Raw genomic sequence first — 12,079 nt, 5'->3', positions numbered from 1 at the left:
ATGTCCTGGTAAATCTGTGTAGTTCACCGCCCTGCGTAAGAAAACCTCTGCATAAAGCTGTCAGGCAAAATAGAGTGGAATTTGGTCGTTATTTGGATAATGACCATGGGCAGCAAGGAAGCGTGGGTATATCAATGCAGCCATCTGTGGATCTGTACACTTAAGGGGAGAATACCCCTTCACATACTTTTGTGAAAGATAATGAGGGAAAAATTCCCTCTTCAGGACATCTTTGGGCACCAAGCCCTACACCTCCTAGAGTGAAAGACCAGAGGAGACCTCTCGTCTCTTACTGTCAAGGATAGCTTGTATAGTATGTGCAGAATATGGGGCAACACCATGAATCTCATCTCGAATAAATGTCAGGCTATGTAAGATAGTCTGGCATGTACCACTATAAACACTAGAGCATGTGCCACTAGTTAGGGATTCCTGGAGTCTATGAATCTCCTGGTTAGTGCGATCATAGAGCTCCTGAGGTGGGATAGGTAGCTGATCACGAGGGACATGATGCTACTCAGGGGGGATGGGCTGCTGCTCAGGGCCTGGGATAGGTTGCTCGGGCCCGGGTATAGGCTGCTGCTCAAGGCCTAGGATAGGCTGCTTGGGCCCGGGTATAGGCTGCTCGAGGGGGATAGGCTGCTCGAGGGGGACAGGCTGCTCGGGGGGGATAGAAAGTTGTTGATCAGCCATGTCAATGTATGTAGGTGCGTGTATAATTTATAAACCTGAAAATTAAAATTAAAATGTATGACATTTAATAAACTTGAAATTTATATTAACATATATGTATGTACAATTTGACAAAATTAAAAAACTTGTATCTAAATTGTTTTAATAAAATTAAACATGCACGTACATGTCTACATATATATAAAAGTCCTAAAACTTAAATGAACATATACCTTAAAAGAAAACTAAATTTTAAAACACATATGTTGTTATATATATAATGTTTGTAACTTAAGGACCTTTTAAGAACCACATGTCTGCAAGTTATATATCTAACTAAGTTAGATTGAATGTTCAAAGGTTTTAGACATATGTGTGCACATAAACTTTTCAGATCTATTTGCATATATAGATCTATTTGTGTACATATATATAAAGTTGATGTATCATTTTGAGACCTTGATATCAATGTTTAATTAGTTTTAGGATTAGGGTTCAATTTGGTTTGTACTATTTGATTAGGTTTACATGCTTAGGTTTTAATTAGGACAAGAGTTAATAAATTGAATTAATGTTTCAATTCAATCTTAGGGTAACGGTTCAATTTTGTTAATGGTTGGGGAAAGGATTTAAGGTTAAATTCAAGGTTTCTACTATTAAATTGGGATATATAATTACCTGTTTATGATCATGGTTTAATTCAATTTGGTTTATAAGTATAATATTAATTAGTTAAGGGCCATATTCAATTTGTTTTAAGGTCAAGACCCAGGGGTTAGTTTATTTTAGTGTTAAATATTAAGATATAATGCTAAATTATGATATCACTCATTTTTTGATATTTTCATATGATGGACATGTCATAAATGACATTTCTATATGATTCTTTTGATATGATATGCATGGATTATATATATATATATATATATATAATCTTATGATTTAGCCCGTAAATTATCATTTGTAATATAAGGGTTTAGAAATTAAATTTTAAGATCTTGAGGTTAGGGTTAGGGTTTGGATAATTAAATTTTAGTTTTAGGTTTACCTGGTTAGAGTTAGAATTATGGTTAGGGCTATGATTTAGGATTGAGAGCACGATTAAAGGGTTAGGATCATGTGGTCAGAGGTCCCAAGTACTTGAGTAGAAATTATAGTCTAGATCAATTAGGGTTAGTAAAGTAGGCAAGTTGGCATTTAGGATTTAGGGTTATAGTTATGATTCAAGGGTTAGTGTACATTGAGTTTACATTTCTATTAGTACTATTTATAGGGCTAGGATATGGGTTGACATTGGTATTAGTATTATTTTTAGGGTTATGGTTTGTACATCAAGGTTTAAATTTATGGATCTAGGATTATGATTAGGGCTTATAATTTAGGATAAGGGTTGGGGCTTATCATCTAGTATAAGGGAACTTACCAAATTATAATTTATGATTAGGGTTAGAATAATGGTTTAGTACTTAAATTAGTTTATATCTAGCTAGCTTTTAAAATTAGAGTTTAGCATTTAAATTTAACAAATTTTAGGATCTTAGTGTACATACATCTTGATTCTAGGGTTTAGTATAATTTAGGGTCATGGTTTAACATTTATTCAATTATAGCTTATAGGTTTGTACATGATCATTGTTAGAAGTATGGTTAGAGGGTTAGGGTATGGGTTTACATCATGTTGAACTAGAAGTATGATTCTGAGGGTTAGGATTTGTATTAGCAATAAAAATTTTGATTATGGTTTTAACACATAGTTTAAATAAATTTATATAATTAAAGTTAAGATCAAGTATTAATATGATTTACTATTTAATGTTGGGGTTTATCATTTAGACCTCTACGGTTCAAATTGAGATTTAGAAGAGTTTTATGGTTTCAAGTGTGCATCTAAGATTAGGAGTTATAATTTATGATTAAAGGGTTTTGCAGTTAGGATTATGAACAGGTTTAGTATAATTTAGGGCTACTATTTAGCATTAAGGAACTTAAGACTTAAAATTTAAGTTAAATATATTTAATCTTTACATGAACATTAGATTATATGATGTACATTTTTTTATGTAACTTGTATATTATTTAATCAAGTTATGTTCTTATAATTAACTTTTATTAATTAAAGGTTGTAACATGTATTCTTTAGGTCATACACATTCTAAGTTATATATGTTTCAAGTATGTATGTATATGTATGTTATATTCTTACCTAGATGCAAATTAATCTCTGACATTATTATATATGTATTTAATTTAGGATCTGGACCCAAGTTAAGACATGTGATTGAATTATAATATAGTTAATTATATACTTAGATTATTTTTAAATTCAATTTACAAACTGACATTATAGTTAATTCTAAATGAGGCCTAGCCAAGGGATCCAAAGAACTAATCAAAAGTTTTACTAAGCAAACAATAACATACATACAATAATTTACAATTATAAAAAACATAAGAGATTGCAAATTCCTTAATGAGCACATTTACATTTCATTTTTAAATAATTATAAGTACTAAAAGTAAAATAAATAACACATCCACATGAAATAATATTAACTAGACTTCAGTTCAATCCATTTAAATAATTTATATACATTTGTTCCGAATGCCACTTGACAAATTAATTCGGAATGCACAATCATCCACTGTACATGTCACAGGGTATGAAAGGACGAAAGAATATACATTTATAAAATAGTTTACATCATCCATTTTCGATCCATGAAACAAAGTACAATACAATTTAAGTAAAATTATTTTAAATAGTATTAGAAGTTTTTTGTTTGGATCCCTTGGCGAGTTGTTATGTGATTAAGTACTTACTTATATATGTTTAGGGTTTTATTGTACATAACTATATGGTTAGGTCATGATTATAGTTTAAATAATGAATTTAGGTCGAGGTTATATGGTTTTAGGTCAAGGTTATATGGTTCTAGGTCAAGGTTATATGGTTCTAAGTCAAAATTATATTTATTTGTAAAATTACATGTAACTTAAACAATAAATTTACATCTAATCTAATCATTCAACATTGTAATAAATACATAAATTAAATACATTTCAAAACATCTAAAATAATAAATTTTTAAATAAATTTTAAATTAAAAGACAATATTATATACTTAGATCTAATATAGATGAAAATTATCTTTAAAAAAATCTTATTTGTGCATTTAGAGATTCATAATAACATTAGAGGCTTAAGCATGAATAGTAAAATAAAATATACAAAGAAACATATATAAAAAACAATAAAATATACGAAAAAATATATAAATTTTAACTAAAACAATAGAAAAAAGGAAAAAACAAAAGTTTCATACCTTTTTCAGACGGTCGATAAAGCGGATGCCAGTCTCTCTCCAACTTTCGATTGAAATAATGAGGAGAGAATCTGACTGCGCCGCTATTTATGCTAGCAGGTTTCATAGTTTCGATCAAAACTTAAGTAAAGTTTTGATCAAAACTTTAAACCACGGGGAAACCTGTGTTCCAAGTTTTGATCGAAACTATGAAACCCAGTTAGTTTCGATCGAAAGTTACTTTCTATCGAAAGTAATTAGTTTCGGTCAAAACTTTGAAAAGGAGCTTCTATTGAAACTATACGGGTAATTTTTTAGACCCGCGCTTGTTTGGAGGAATTTCTTCCTCCGAAAAAGTGTAACCCACTATTGTGGGTTCACCCCCTTCCTAATATCTTAATCCTTTAGGATATCATTTTTGTGGCCTATTCAAAGTGATAGAGTCATTTGTGAACTCCAAGGTGAGTACTCCTCCAATCAAGATCTTGCACCTTTTTGTTTTAGGGACACTAGCCGTATTCCAAGCCAATAACTGTAACTCTTCACCAATGGCTTCACTAACCCCAAGTTTCTATTGGGACACCTTCCTTATGTTGAACTGATTGAGAATCAACTTTTGGTTTAACCCTCCAATTGTAATACAGTACAAAATGTTGACTATCATAGAATTCCTTGTAGGTCTCCTACTTGGATATTCTAGACTTAAATTCCTCTTAGGTTGAAATCTAACTATTCTATGGGTAGATTCAGACACCCTTTTGGAATTTATTTAAGCCTCCAAAGCCTAGATTCCCAATTCCATTCCTGTAGCACCTAATCCATGTAAAGTACATAGACCTAATAAGGTCACAGTAGGTTTGGTTTTCAAAGTAATTACTAGATAATTGGTGCATGAAATGGTGCATGGCCTCAGACCTCCTCTACTAACCAAAAATAACTCAAATCCAACATTAAATTAAACATCAATTGAATTCAACATTTTAAAATCTTTTGGGTCTCAATCCTACTTGAATACACTAAGCTATTCAACTTAGGGACTAATGCAAACATGGTTTTTTCATCGAAACACTTCTTGAGCTCTAGAAATCTATAATTATACCCTCTTTACTTGAAATTTCTAGAATCTTAGAGAATTTCACTGGTTCAAATACAAGTTAGGGCTTCATTTGTGGAATGAGCTCTTAACAAGCCTTTTCCTAGATTGTTTCTAGAAAACTTACCTTAAACAATTTAAATCAAAATTAAACTATCTCAAACCAATTCAAAATATCACAATAACACAAAGGATCTTCAAAAAATCAACTTAGTTTGTAAGAATCACTACAGATATGATCGCACAACTAAAATCATACTCCCTAAGACACTTCTCTAACATCTACCATGAGTACCAACCTTGTAATGAGCATTTAATCTAAAGAATTGGTGGCCACCAAGAAAGAAAGTTGTGAAAACAAGGGTTAAAGTTGAGGGGATAGACCTATAGCAGGAGATTTGTCTTAATAAGGATAGTGTTTGAGTTTGGGAACATGCTTGTGATGAAAAAACATTGATGTTTGCATCTTTAATTGGTTAGAAAAGTGTTGTCACGTGTGGGATTGACCAAGCCCTAGGAACAAGGGTTCTGAAAGGGTGAATTGGGGATTTTGGGGTTAGGGAACTATTAGATTGAAATTGAGTGTGGAATCTCCTAATTAAAGACATTTTAAGAGACTAAGCAAAATTTAGAAACCAGATCTTAAGTCTTCCTATCAGTTGCTTTGTAATTGCATCATTCTTACATTATTGGAAACAGGGGCAGTGTGAAGGATCTTTGATATTTTCAAAAGGATGGGTATCTAAGTTTTATATATGTTTTGTGCAAGGATAAAGGGTATCAAAAACATCCTTTTTTTCAAGGAGTCTTTTGGGAAAAACAAAAGTTATTGATCATTTTGTCTTGTTGTTGTCATAGAATTGGAAAAACTTGAATTCACAACATTTGAGTATGTTGAGAATTTTGGCTTAGAAAGTATTGAATGGAACATGTTAGATATGCCAAAAAAAACTTATTGATGCCTTGAAACCTCCTAGAGTTGACTATTTGTAGATTTTGCCCATCAAGACCTAGAAGGGTCTCTTAAAACACTTCTACACTTATGCTCATTTTGGGTTGTTTAAAGGGCTCATCATACTTTTCTCTACATCAAAAGGGGATAGGAAAAGGCTAGGGATAGGGTTTACCCAGCCACCCAAAGCGAACAAAGTAGACAGATCAATCCCATGATGAAAGGTGAGAGAGATTTGGTAGTCGACAACTTTGTACTAGCCAACACTGCAAGTTGAAGCATCACCTGAGATGGTATCATAAAATAAAAATGGAGTGTGATCTCCAAAAAGTGAGATATTTTATTGTATCCCTCCACAACATGGTCCTATAGGAACTAGAATTTCATCCATACTTCACACGAGCTCCGAGATATGCCCCATCAAAGATCATAGCCCTATGGCATTTAGTGACCCTTAGGGACATTTTGGTTCAGTGTGCTTGAGAATGTTTGAGTGTTGAAGGGGATAGGATGAGGTTGGGGATAGGTTTACCTGGCCACCTGAAGCTAACGAAGCAGACCGTTTGATCCCACAATGAAAGGTGAGAGAGATTTGGAAGTTGGCAACTTTGTACTGGTCAACACTCCAAGTTTCAACATCACCCAAGATAGAGTTTGATCTCTAAAAAGTGAGAGAAATTATTATAGGCCTCTACAACATAGTCCTGTAGGAATTGGAATCGCATCCATACCTCACACAAGCTCTGAGATGTGCCCAATCAAAGATCACAACCCTATGGCATTTAGTGACCCTTAGGAACATTTTGGTTCAGCGTGCCCAAGAATGTTCAAGCACTAAAGGGGATAGGATGAGGTTGGGGATAGGGTTTACCTAGCCACTTGGAGCTAATGGAGTAGATAGTTCAATCCCATGACAAAAGGTGAGAGAGATTTGGCAGTTGGCAACTTTGTACTGGCCAACACTACAAGTTTCAACATCACTCGAGATGGCATCATAAAATGAAAATGGAGCGTGATCTCAAAAAAATGAGAGAGCTTATTGTAGGTCTCTATAATATGGTCCTGTAGGAATTAGAATCACATCCATACCTCACATGAGCTTTGAGGTATGCCTCGTCAAAGATCAGAGTCCTATGGTATTTAATGACCCTTAGAAACATTCTGGTTCGGCATGCCCGAGAATGTTCAAGCACTAAAGGGGATAGGATGAGGTTGGGGATAGGGTTTACCTAGCCACCTAGAGCTAACAAAGTGTATAGTTTGATCCCACGATGAAAGGTGAGAGAGATTTGGCAGTTGACAACTTTGTACTGGCCAACACTTCAAGTTTTAGCATCACCCGAGATGGCATCGTAAAATGAAAATGGAGTGTGATGTCCAAAAAGTGAGAGATGTTATTATAAGCCTCTACAACATGGTCTTATAGGAACTAGAATTGCATCCATACCTCACACAAGCTCCGAGATATGCCTTGTCAAAGATCGTAGCCCTATGGCATTTAGTGACCCTTAGGGATGTTCTAGTTTGGCATGCCCGAGAATGTTCAAGCACTGAAGGGGATAGGACAAGGTTGGGCATAGGGTTTACCTAGCCACCTAGAGCTAACAAAGCAGATAGTTGGTCCCACGATGAAAGGTGAGAGAGATTTGGCAGTTGGCAACTTTGTACTGGCCAACACTACAAGTTTCAACATCACTCGAGATGGCATCGTAAAATGAAAATGGAGTGTGATCTCCAAAAAGTGAGAGAGGTTATTGTAGGTCTTTGCAAATGATCCTATAGGAACTAGAATCAAATCCATACCTTACATAAGCTTGGAGATATGCCCCATCAAAGATTGCAGCCCTATGGCATTTAGTGACCCTTTGGAACATTCCAGTTTGGCATGCCTGAGAATGTTCAAGCACTAAAGCAGCTAGGATGAGGTTGGGGATAGAGTTTACCTAGCCACTCGAAGCTAACAGAGTAGAGAGTTCGATCCCACGATGAAAGGTGAGAGAGATTTGGCAGTTGTCAACTTTGTACTGGCCAACACTACAAGTTTCATCATCACTCGAGATGGCATCGTAAAAAGAAAAATGGAGCATGATCTCCAAGAAGAGAGAGAGGTTATTGTAGGTCTCCACAACATGTTCTTGTAGGAACTAGAATCGCATCCATACCTCACATGAGCTCTGAGATATGCCTCGCCAAAGATTGCAGCCCTATGGCATTTAGTGACCCTTAGGGATGTTCCAGTTTGGCGTGCCCGAGAATGTTTGAGCACTGAAGGGGATAGGAAAAGGTCGGGGATAGGGTTTACCTGGCTACCTAGAGCTAATGAAGTAGACATTTTGATCCCACGATGAAAGGTGAGACAGATTTGGTAGTTGGCAACTTTATACTGGCCAACACTGCAAGTTTCAACATCACCTGAGATGGCATTATAAAATAAAAATAGAGTGTGATCTCCAAAAAGTGAGATAGGTTATTATAGGTCTCCACAACATAGTCCTATAGGAATTGGAATCACATCCATACCTCGCACGAGCTCTGAGATATGCCCTGTCAAAGATTGCAATCATATGGCATTTAGTGACCCTTAGGGACATTCTTGTTCAGCATGCCTGAGAATGTTTGATTACTAAAGGGGATAGGATGAAGTTGGGAATAGGGTTTACCCAGCCACTCAGAGCTAATGGAGCAGACAGTTTGATCCCACGACCCTTTTTCCACTAAGTTGCAAATTTGAGCAACTTTTACAACTTTCAACAATGCAACTTTGCGCAAAAAGTGCAATTTTTACATTTTTCACTTGATTCCAATTCTATGACTTAGAAAAGGTTTAGAAACAATAAAATAACTTATTTTCAAATGCTCATCCCTTTACCAATTCTGAAACTCCTACAAAGTTGTCAACATTTTTGCAATTTTGATTTGACAAGTTTTGCAATTTTTTGCAATTTTTGACATCTTAACTCCTAGATGCCTAAAACTTAACCTAATGACCCTAAAGACATTTATAACCTTCTAAGAAACATAAAATTCTTTTTTTCCTTGAAAAATCACTTATATTGCTCATTTTTATGCCTAAAATGTGGCCCACAGGCATATTTGACACAAAACCCCAAAAATACAACTAATGAGCAGGGATGACTTCCAAGCATGGAAAGGGTCTATTTAGTTTCAAAATAACATTAATCCTAAATTAGATTCAAACTATGTAACTTTCATTGGCTAGTTGCTTCACAAACTCAAGACTAGGCTTGTAGCCTTGAACATGGAAAATCACAAACATCTCCTCACAACCCAAAGAAAATAATCATGGATTTGGATACCCTTTTGGGTTTTATACAACATAATAAAGTCTTGGGATCTCAAGAGAAGTATGCAACAAATAAGTTTTTTAAGGCTCACTTAGGAATGTAGGTAATTAAGCATTCATTAACAAAGGAAGTACCCTACCCCTTGACCAAAAATTCAAACAAAAAATTGGAACATAAGGGGGATCATGTAAGATGATCACATACTAATTTTCAAGCCTCAAAACCTTCTCTGTAGTGAGTTATAGAAGATGTTGCTACGAATTTCTAGCAAGCACATGGATCTTGCATGCGTAGGGCATCAAGTTTTTCTCTCCAGCCTCATTCTTTTGACCTAAAACCAAAGGGAACATAAATTTTTTTTTCCTAACTCAAATTCCACCAAGGTTCATTAATTTCCCATGGTGGAATCTCAAGATATGAGGGAAAATAGATGAAACCCTAGGTAATGGCACAAAATAGGGACAACAATTAGTGAAATGGGAATATCTTGAGTTTTAGAGTGAATTAGAACCTCATTCCAAGTGAAATAGAAAGAAAATTCACAAAGTTATCCAATCATACTAGATATCCATGCTTATATGTGATCAACTTGACAAATGAGCTACAAACATTGAATAAAACTTAGAATTTTTTCCTTTTTCTCTATTGTTTCAATTTTTTACAGCCTATATGGATTGGTAGTAGTGAAATTTTGGTATGGTTGGTATGTATGGATTGGTGGTACTCATACTTCCTTTGTAACCTAGCCTAATCTGGCCAATTACGTCTATGACTCAAAGTGGGTGTTAGTTGGTGTTGGAACAGAGTTGGAGTTTGATCTTTTGGAATCTCTAAGAAGTGAAAAAGCATCTTTTCTAATGAGTGACACTAGATTTGAGGTTTTTCTTGATGTATTACAAAGAGAATACTAGGGAAGGAATTAAAAGAGATTGAAATATTCCTTATAATATATAGTAGAAGGCATAAATATTTTCTACTGGATGATCAAAGTGAGTAGCTAATAAAAGCTACAAAGATAAGTTGACCAAGTCAAAGGCATCAAATCTTAAGTATAGTTACTAGAACAAAGTAGGATCATGTGGCGAGGATTCACAAAATATGGAAAAGTTGGTGCAACATGAAATGCATCAAGAGGATATAGAGGTTGATATTCCATCCTTTGTAGTTGAAAATAGAAACCATGAGGTTAAAAAAAGGCATAGGGATACTCAAGAAATTATGGGAGATCCTACGAAAAGTATGAGATAGTAGAGATGGCACCTTAAGTGGTGTAGAGGTCAGTTGATGCAAAGTCAGCACTTTGGAAGCACCAAACAAATCCAATGCACCTTTGAATCACCAAGCAACTCAAACTAGCATCCAAACCCTCTATACTCGACAATATCACTCAAGGCTTGACTCACTTTCACAAGGACTACACTAAGAAACCATTAAGACATTAAGACACCATGGGGTTTAAGGTTTGTGAAAATTGCAAAAAAGTGCAAAAAATTGCAAAATGCAAAAAGTTGCTAAAGAGCAATTTTTGCAAATAATAGTTGTCAAATTGAAAATGAGGTTTTATGATTTTCCAACCATTCAAATGGAAGTTATAACTATTGGAAGGCATGTACTTAAGATCCCCACATGTGGGAAAGGTCATTGTACAGACTGTGGACAGCATTGGTGAATAAAAAACTCAGATTTTATGTCTTTTTTACTATTTTTTCAATTCTATATAGCTTGTACAGATTGGTGGTGGTACAAGTCTTATATGTTTGGATAGAGGGTTGAGTTAAGATTCTATTGCAATTGGTTTGAGGTATTATCTTGTATACAAAAAAAGTTATATTAGTTTTAGTGCAGGTAGGTCAAATTTATACCAAATTTGAGAGTTTTAGCAAGATGGAATCCTAACTTTCAAGCCCATTGTTGGATTTCAATTCCTCTTTGTGGAATAAAATTTAGGAGAGGGTTCTTTGAGATGGAAAATATTTAGGGTCGTAGGAGCATGGCATCTATTTTTACTAGCAAGCCCTAAACTGAACATAATCTTATGTCTAGTCTAGATTTGAAGGAAAAAGAAGGATCACACTCTCAAATTGATTAATCTAACCTAGGTGAAGGGTGTAGAAGGACAAGTTTTATGTATAGTAGAGATCTAAGGGGTAAACCAAGTCTTTGAACCCATTTTTTTATGTTTTTCTTGTAACCCAGCCTAAACTGGCCATTAAGGACTATGACACAAAGTGGGCATAACTTGATTTTGGAGCCAAGTTGGTGGTTAATATTTTGGAATCTCTTAGGGGATGTTGAAGAGTGTTTAAAAATGAAAAAATGACTAGGGATCCTTTGTATGGTTTGGGAGTTTTACTATTAAAACTAGAAATTGTCCTAGTAGGAAGTGCTGGTAACAGTTTTGAAATTTAATTCTTGAGTGTTGAGAAGCCTCAAGTTTGGGATTTTTCTTGTTGGTTTGAGTCTATAATAACCATTTCCATCTGAAAAGTTGAGTGTTGAAACCATTTAATAAGTATTTTCCTTTTTATACCTTAAGTTTGAGGGTTGGACTTGTAAATTGGAGTCCACTTGCAAGGTAGAGTCTCTCTGTATTAGAAGTCCATTGGATCCTTAGTCCTTGGTGTCTTCAATGAATGTATCTTCATAGAATGACCTTGGTGCCGCTACACCATTAAGAAATGATTATGAACATGAGTAAAATTATGAGATCTGTGCCTACATGTTACAATGAAAAAGTCATATCTATTTTAAATTA

The sequence above is a fragment of the Cupressus sempervirens genome, chromosome 10 (assembly GCF_028749045.1).
Source record: "Cupressus sempervirens isolate cs-2001-9-10 chromosome 10, ASM2874904v1, whole genome shotgun sequence".
Taxonomy (NCBI): domain Eukaryota; kingdom Viridiplantae; phylum Streptophyta; class Pinopsida; order Cupressales; family Cupressaceae; genus Cupressus; species Cupressus sempervirens.
This window is presented reverse-complemented; position numbering follows the sequence as displayed.